This window comes from Aulostomus chinensis, chromosome 16 (genome assembly GCF_037954235.1).
Source record: "Aulostomus chinensis isolate RoL2024-O1b breed Wild chromosome 16, RoL_Achi_v1.0, whole genome shotgun sequence".
NCBI lineage: Eukaryota > Metazoa > Chordata > Actinopteri > Syngnathiformes > Aulostomidae > Aulostomus > Aulostomus chinensis.
The window spans coordinates 3136876-3145761 of record NC_141335.1 but is presented as its reverse complement, the minus strand read 5'-3'; the positions used below and the strand labels follow the sequence as shown (position 1 = coordinate 3145761).

At 45.8% G+C, this 8886-nt stretch overlaps 1 long non-coding RNA gene across 2 annotated transcripts; it reads left to right on the top strand.

Annotated features, from left to right (window-relative positions):
* The first annotated feature begins 1984 nt into the window (after positions 1-1984).
* On the top strand, positions 1985-4653 carry LOC147247144 (uncharacterized). Of its 2 annotated transcripts, none has more exons than XR_015109592.1 (3): positions 1985-2003; positions 3732-3860; positions 4364-4653. It is a non-coding gene; the product is annotated as an uncharacterized LOC147247144 (long non-coding RNA). The 2 variants fall into 2 exon arrangements; XR_015109591.1 differs by lacking the exon at positions 1985-2003 and adding an exon at positions 2051-2129.
* Positions 4654-8886: the final 4233 nt, after the last annotated feature.

The window sequence follows — 8886 nt, the reverse complement described above, 5'->3', positions numbered from 1 at the left end:
CAGCCCGTGATTGACAGTTCCTCTGTGAAGCCAAGTTCCTCATCACAAGAATTTCAAAACTGCACAATTGTTGATGTGTTAAACAACGTCAGGAATCACGGGGTTGTTTACAACATATGACTACCAGACAGTTTATATTAGCGGCAGAAAAACTGAATAGAATGTTGGAATCGTACGTTTATGGAAGCTGAGCAGCGTTTCCAGTCAAGAGAAGAGACAGGAAGAGGAGAGATGGATCGACGGGACTGAGCCGAGTCTGACAGTGTAACTGGTCACATGACAGGTCAGAAACGCATCCCTTGAATGGGACTTGGGCCAAAGTAAAACATCGAAGCTGCTTTTTCTGAGACACTTTCTGCCGAGGGAGCAGCTTGATCATCAGCTTCGGTTCAGCTGTTAGCGGCTAGGGGGATGGAACTTAGGTTGAGGAGCAACTTATTTGATGTTGGGACTGACCGGAACCAGGTCTGGGTCTCATGAGCTCACTCTCATGATTGAGATCTGCTCTGTAGCTACGATGGCATCCATGTGCATTGTACTATAGAACGTTGGGAGGATATTCCTAACGTTCAGGGGGTTGTTTCCAGTAAACCAGCCTCTCATTGAGGGAGGTGGGACTCTCCTCTGTGCTTCTGTCCACTGATCACTACCGTGAAGACCCTGGTTCCAAATGATCAAGAATGAAAGATGGCAGTGCCTGTTTCTCTGATACTTTGGTGTCTTGTACAATGGAAGGAAGTAAAGATGGGCCTTCCAGATGTGATATACCATCTAAGGGGCCAGAAAACAAAGAAACTTTTATTCAACTGTGAGTTTCACAACTTTAAACACAGCCTGAAGTGTTGTCCTAAATCTGACCTGGTGTCTTTTTTGGTGCCCTAAACCAAACTAGACCCAAACTGAAGCAAGGAGGCATCATAAAACATGATTTTATGATGGAATTTCTTTTGGGAAAGTGCATTCTCCGTGATATTTATTTCACAATCCTGTCTAGAAATCTTGCTACAGGTTTTTTTTTTTTATTTTCTGTTCAGAAATATGTTGATTATATGTATCAGTGGTTTGCAGAAAAGTAGCAATTTAACGCTTATATCTGATGACTGGGCTGAAGAAAATGATGGCTTCCTCTCCATCGGACTGAAGGGAAGAAGGAAAAAAGAAAAGTATTATTACAGAGAAACAGGCAGTAATGAGTGAACATGTATTACTAAACACACACACACACACACACACACACACACACACACACACACACACACACACACACACACACACACACACAACGGGTCACAATGGGGACCACGGCTGAGTCAAACAAGCCTTGGTAGCATTCCTGCTTGGAGGTTTGTGTTGATACGTGCGTCGCAGATCTGTGGGGCTGTCTGGGCTCCCGGCCTGTGAATCCAAACACGGAGGGGTCAGGACCTCGCTCTATTTGTTTAACGGCGAGATAGGTGTCACCATGGCTGGGCTACAGCGAAGCAGCGCCAGGCATAACTGGCTGCGGAATGACAACAAACACAGCCAGAGTGTTTTTCCAGCTAATTTGCTGGTGTTTTCACAAAGCCGGGGCTTAACTGACAACACAGGACGTTTAACTTGATCAGTGTTCCGTTTTTTATCTGTTTTATTTGTCACATAACGTGTTGTTATTGCCATCACTGTTCCTCACCCTCAGAACTTGACCCAGTCAAGCCGAGTCCAGTCAGGTCCCGGTTCTGTTTTAATATCTTCCTTTCATCGGATTTAAATTGTTATGATTGGCTGTCACAATTCAGCAGCCTCCTCAGATAACAAAGAATCAGCATGAAAACAAAAAAGGACATGAACTGACACCCCAGCCGCCACCCACCCCCCCACCCCCCCAGTTACCACCGTTTACTGGAAATGTGGACTTCGACCTGACGTTGCAGGTTTAGGGTTGCGTTTTTGATCAGATTTTCTAATCTGATTCACATGATTTGATAATATCATAAATGATTAAGTGAATTCTGGTACACATGGTGAGTGGCGCTAATTGTGATTCCATTTAATTGCCCACTGGAGTTTAAGCAAAATGTGCAAATGTCCTGGAAAAGTAACTCACATTGGGTTTGTTTCCATCAGCTGGTGTCGAGGGAATAGAACAGGTGACGCAACAGTGCCAGATGCTACAACATACATGTTTTCCACATTTCAAAACATGTTACATGTGGAATAATCATGTGAGCCATAAATATCCACATTCTTACACGGGTTCAGGCAGAATGTCACCGATTGCCTTATTTTGACCAATAACCAGTAACTTCAATAAGTCAATGCATTTTCAAGCTTACTTTTTTTGTTATTCTAAGTGTACATCACCGCAACACCCGACACTCCCTGCACACACATGACCTGAAACACATCATATTAAATGTTCCCATCACAACCGCCTTCTGCTGCAGCAGGAGTTTGATTTGACTGCATTTTATTTCTGTTTTTGAAAAGAATCCGACCTTGTTTCAGACCGACATTTTTTACAGTGTAGCTGTCTGTCCCTGCTGTAAAAGCAGAGCAGGCTGTCTGTGTGTCTTTGAGTCAGTGTTGTTGCTGAGTGCAGTGACCTGAGGATACACTCTCTCTGTTCCCGTTTGGGTAAATATCCCTCTATTAGCAACAAGTGGTCTGAAAGCTCTGATCCTCTAAGAGCTGCTGGAAGCTTTTAGAGAGAAAGAGAGAGTTACTGAGGGAGAGCGAGAGAGAGAGAGAGAGAGCGGGAGAGGGAGAGAGACAGAGAGAGAGACTCTCTTTGTTTAACCCTTGCAGACATCAATTGCATCTTTCCGGTCTGTTGCAAAAACAGAAAATTGCAAATGAAATGCAAAACTGAATCGCTTGTTGCTCCCCTCATACAATCACTCCCTGCCTCCATCGTCCTCCATCAACTTCCTGCGTGACTCCGTCTCTCTGTGACCCTCCCCTCTGTCCTGTTTTAATCTGCGTGTGAGAAACGCAATCAAAGGTGCAAAATGGCTCCTGTCTGTTCGTACTGTAAATATTTATGAGGCTTGGTCCTGCTCCTTCCTGCTACTCAGACGTTCCCTCAGCGTCACTGTCAGAACTAAAAGCTCTTCTCTGCGTCTCCAGTCAGACGTTTCACTCCGACGGCTCACTTTCTGTCTTTGTCTGTCTCGTCAGGCTGTGTCGGGTTTCTCTCTGCCCGTCTTCAGGCAGGGAGCCTGGGGACATTCAATCAGTGCTTTCGAGAAACATTACAAACCATTTTTGTTGCATGGCTGTTCACCCCAGAGCCAAAGTGCCTCTGGGGGTAATGGCCAGTGTTTCTTGGCTTCCAAAGCATCCAGCAGAAAACTGAACCAGAGGGTCCTGATCTGTTTGCAGGTTCTAAACCGGGGTTGGATTAGCAACTTGAGATGTGAGGAGGATGGAATTGGACTTGAGGGACAACGTCTACGACTGGATTGCGTAAGGACTGATGTGACCTAGTGCAACACCTGTTGTCTGATGGGGGGCAGGAGTTGTGATGGGTTATATGACATCACAAGCATCAAAAACATCCAATCATAATGTGATGTTATTCATATTTTATGTGCAGTAGCTGTTGTTTGAGGGACCGTGGCTGTTTGACCCCACAAAACCTCTCTGACTAATCCCTGGCTTTGATCTTTGACTATTTACTTTGATCTCGGTCATTGCGTCTCATCAGCCCATATCTGTCTCTGTCTTTGTTTCCTCTCTGCGTCACCAAGCCACATAATAAAACTGACATATAGAGAAGACAGCATCAAATCTAGCCATGGTTCTTCCTTCCGGCTGCCATGCCAGACCCTGGACACTCTTGAGCAGCAACGCATGTGCACAGGTTTGACATCAGTCAGGTGAGCAGCTGTGAGTTCATCGAGTCAAAGACAGACGTGCAGACGCAAACCTCTAGCACTTAGATGTGGAGATGAACACAAAATACACTGGAAACTAAAAATATCTTCAAGGCAAACAGGCTGGCACGATGTTAGATCTAAGATCCAACATGGCTGACACAATCTGTAAAATACACAAACCATGAAAACAGGGTGAAGATCTAAATCAGGCATAGCAGCCAAGATAAAAAGCTCACCACTCTCACTCACACTTGTTGTTATACTGCCAAGATTCAGCAGTGGGTCAGCAGTAGCCTGGTTTTTCTAATCTTTCTCCTTCTGCCCTCTTCCCACCTGTCTTGTCCTCCTTTACTACTTCAGTTCAAAACCCAACAACTTCTATAGAATATATAATAAATACAAATATCTATTTCACACAGATTTCGTTTTCCTTACATCATGAGTCAAGAATGGGCACCACACTTCATTTCATCTGCTAATAGTCGTGATTACTTGTTCCAAAGTTTGTCTTCACAGCTTCTGGCTCCAGTAAACATTCTGATGCCTTCCTTCTGGACAGCTGTGAGAGGTCCAGCGACGTAGAAGAGTAGGTGATCAGCCAGGGCTTTGGCCCTCCAGGATCAGTGGAGAGTTTACTGCTGCCAGCTCCAGGGAAACCTTGGAAGAGGCCAGGGAGGGAAGGATCAGCAGTCTGGGAGAATGAAGGGATGTGGAGGTTCAACGGTGAGCCCAAAAAGTGTCCTCCCTCAGGCAGTGCTGTCAGTCCTTTGGTATGAGAAGAGTGTGCCCTGCCAGTGCGAGTTACTCTTGGCCACTAAGAGCTGCTCTAACAACTGGAAATGGTGCCGGTCCAGAGGGTTAAGCTGCATGTGCAGCTGGGACGAGGTCTGACCTCTGCAACCACAAACTCCCACTTGCTGCTTCTGCTTCATGTTGGTGGTTCTTTTCTCAGCAGCAGCTCCCCTCAACCCTATTATGTGACAGTGAAAACACGGATTGCCTGAGAAACTCGTCAATGGAGGTGACGTTCACAAAAAAAGCAAACATCCTCCAATGTTATATGGCATCTAAATACACTACAAAACCTTGGAGTGTCTTTGATTGAACCAGTAGCAATCAGATCAATACACAAGCTGACTTTATTCAGAGCCCAGAAGACTTGTCGAGGTCTTCACGTTGGGGTACGATCCCTCCGCGCTATTGTCCTGAACCCAGTCCCCCTATTTTATCAGTGCGGATGAGCTTGCAGGTGAGCCACGCCCTGCTCAACATAAACCAGCTGTTTATGTTAGCGAAATGCCTCCACGCAAGTGAGTTCAGTGCACAACCTGCGGGCTCCTGCAGGTTCAGCTGCACCGCGTATACACACAGATTCATAGGCAGCGCAGGTGATCACACACACAGATACAAGCCTTTGAATTAACTGCAGGTACCGACTGGTTTGTATAAGGAGCGAGACGCGTTTTTGATTTGTTTAGAAGAGAGCTTTAGATATACATGCACCCTGAAATGCACGTGTACAAACAGGACTGTATTTACACACACGCATGCAGTTCATACTCACAAAGTCAATGGCTGTACACAAAAACACACACTTCGCTTCAAGGAGCCATCCCACCCTGTTGAGCCAAAACAGTGATTAGAGCTTCAACTCTTCACCTTGGTGTCAAACCGTCAGCAACTGCCAGATTTGCCCCGGGTGTAATTACTGGAGGAGGAGAAGGGCGGCGGTCCACCCTGATCAGCCCGCTTGCGTCAGAGATGGCACGGGATGAAAGATCCAGAGTCCCGTTCATCATACCATTGTTAACCAATCAATATATAATGCTGGCACTGAGATAGTCGTAGATGCTTTTGAAAAGGCACCCCCTCAGATGATTCAGAGTGGTTTGATCTGTCGACCTTGGCGTGAACGTGGATCTTCACTTCCTGTACTATGCGCGGAAAAGGAGAGTTCAGACATTCTTCTTTACGTTTGTCACTAAAAGAGAACAAAACTCATTCACAGGTTACCTGAGTGCATGTTGTTTGCTGCTTTACTGTGTGACTGGATCTCTGGAGCCGGCGTCGACGCGCTCGGCCTCGCCAGCTGCCGTCTGATGTCTATCGCTAATTGAATAATCAGAACTCACTTGATTTTCCCACTCATGTATGTTATAAAGGGTGTTTCATGGTTAGCTTCAACTCCAGGCTCCCTCTGAATGTCTTCCATCTCCACGACTCTGCGCCCAGTCACCTTTGCACAGGACACCCATTTCGGCCACCTGCATCTGCAGCCTTGAAACCGGAAATTCACAGGTTCTTAGTCTTTGCGGCCCATGCAGACCCTGGAGAGACAAACTGTGCCGGTGTCCTTGAGCCAGACACTGAACCACTAATGCTCCTGGTGAGCTGGGTGGCACCTTGATGGCAGCCTCCAGCATCGGTGGCACTGCAGCAACATTTCAAATGAAAGGTTAAGGTGGAGAGGTGATTTGTTACTAGTTCCCATGTACTGTTAGCTGCTGGAGCAGGGGAATAAAAGGTGCAGGGGGAGTAGCCTACAGCCAGCCGCGCGCCCAGTCACGCAACATTATGTATTGCAGCGTGAATGCTGAGGTGAACTGTTGAACCGCTCTCCACTGGACCAACTAGTAATGAAGTAATGAACATCAGGTGTGACTGACTGCACAGCCGGTGGGACTCAAACCAGGAGAGAGCTGATGGAGGGAGTGAGTGTTTCTCTTTTTGATGGTGCAAACGGAGGAGAAAAGAACAAACGGCAAACAAACACAGAACACGGATGAGCAAAAACAGAAATAAAACTAGATCCTGACAAAAATACAGAACGAATGCTGTGAAACACGAAAAGTGTGAGAGAGCTGAAAATACTGAAAGTGCGATTTTGGAATTTCCCCATTCAACTGCATTGGAAAAAATATGAATATTTGAAAAAGAATATAAGGTATAGAAACACACATAATGATGGAGGAACGTTCAAATAATTCAACAGAGTCTGTAGCTGAAATTATGATGGAGATGTAGAAGTACAAAAAGAACGAGACCTAATTAAAGCAGTACTTTAAATCAATAAAGACAGAAACCAATCAATGTGAATGCAGCTGACATGCAAACAAGCACATTCTCGAGTCTCTTTTTCAGAGTCAATCAACCTTGCAACGAAGAAATATTTGTCATCCGGCAGGTTCCATGATCTGAGGTGAAGGAGGCTCCGACAGTAGCTGGTGTTTAAAGCTACTGTGTGTTCGCCTGTGTCTGCACCGAAAAGACAGATGGCGCCATCTAGTGTCACAATGAATCAGGATCAATCAGGATGTGAGGAGGATTAGTGTGTGTGTGTGTGTGTGTTTGTGTGTGTGTGTGTGTGTTAGAGGTTTGAGCAGTAAATATGGAGTAAATATGCCCGATGCTTCTTGCCTGAAGCAACTTGAATTTGAAATCTGGAGTTGAACCTCTTGTTCAAGGCCTTCAAGAGTCATCGGCTCTTGCAGCAGAGCAACACTGGTTGGAGAATGATATTCCGGTGAAAATCAGAACAGCAGTCAGAATAAAAATGCCGGCTTTAAGGATCTCAGTCAGGGAACACGTTGAAAAATGTCCTTCGACTTTCATTATCAGGAAAAAAGTTGAATTGGAGTCTCAAATCAGCGCGATCTCAGATTATCAATCAGAAAATGGAAACGCCGTCACTGAGTCTTGTGTCACTATCACAGCTTTTCTGTCGTAGACTTAAAAGACAAAACAATCACAAGGGGACAAAGAGGCAGCTCTGACCACGCCGAGCGCCCTGCTGTCGTCCTTTTATTCACTAAAACCAGGTTCAACTCTAATTTGTCCCTTCTGATGATTGCAGTGAGATTTTAAAATCAGTTTTATGGTTATTGGAGGCTGGTTGTGTAACTTGCTTAAGTGTTCCCCATATTTTATCCACCCTGATTCATGTGAAGGGGATAAACATTAAAGACACTTAAATATCAATCAATCAATCAATCAGTTAGTCAGACTTTATTTGTTTAGTCATTTTGGTACAAATACAATTTCTCACGTCTTTTTGAATGAAAGAGTAAATTCAAGATTGAGGTAAAAGAAGGACAAACTGATACTGACGGGCAAAGGAGACATCAATAAAAGAGGGGGACGTGTTCATGATCATAAAACAAGCACGGGGCCAAGGGAGCATGAGTGGGCGGTAGAAATGATTGACATCACATGAAATAAATCAGTGCACACTGACAGGAATTAACACAACATAAACCAACACCTGGACGAACCCTGGGCGTCAGAGGAGCAGCTGACGTCATTCACGTTACCGTTCCAGTCAGAATAACGGCACTAAAACTTCGTTGTTCCCAGTAAACGACAGCAGCGTCACTCGAACACCTTTCCGAAATGTTCTTTTGAGACCAGAGCCATGGAGTTATCCTCCTGGTTAGGGGGCCGGATCTCCATCCAGCATGTCCAACAGAACCGTTAATACTTCGGCGTCACTGGAGTCCAGACGCGGGGAGGGGATGAGAGTAATCTATTACCTGTGCTGAAGAGGAGTCCCGCATCCTGGCTGTGAGGCTCCGCGCGTCACTCCGTTACTCCGCGAGGTGAGTCACACCCGGACAAAGACCGGGGCAGATATCGAACCCCACACCCACCCCCCGACACCGCGGCGTCGCTGCTAGGAATTCACCTCCCAGCTGTAGGATCACTGCTCGCCAGCTGAGAGAACCTCTGTGCGGATGAAGACTCGCTGCGCGCCTTGGCTGCGGATCTAATTGAAAAAAACAACAACAACAACAAACAAAACAAACGCAAATGAATTGAAAGCGAGACTAAAAAGTCTTGAGTCTCCGGTCAGAGATGGTTTGTGTGTCAGCTTGGGGGGGAGGACGCGCCTCGTTGTGTAGCTATTATTAATCTCCCCTTAATTTTTTTTTTTTTTTTATGCGGGGAAAATGGCAAACACCACGACGTGGAGTAATTTCACTCAAGTTCTATCGGAGCTGGACGGGACAGGCGAGGTTGGGGAGGAAGG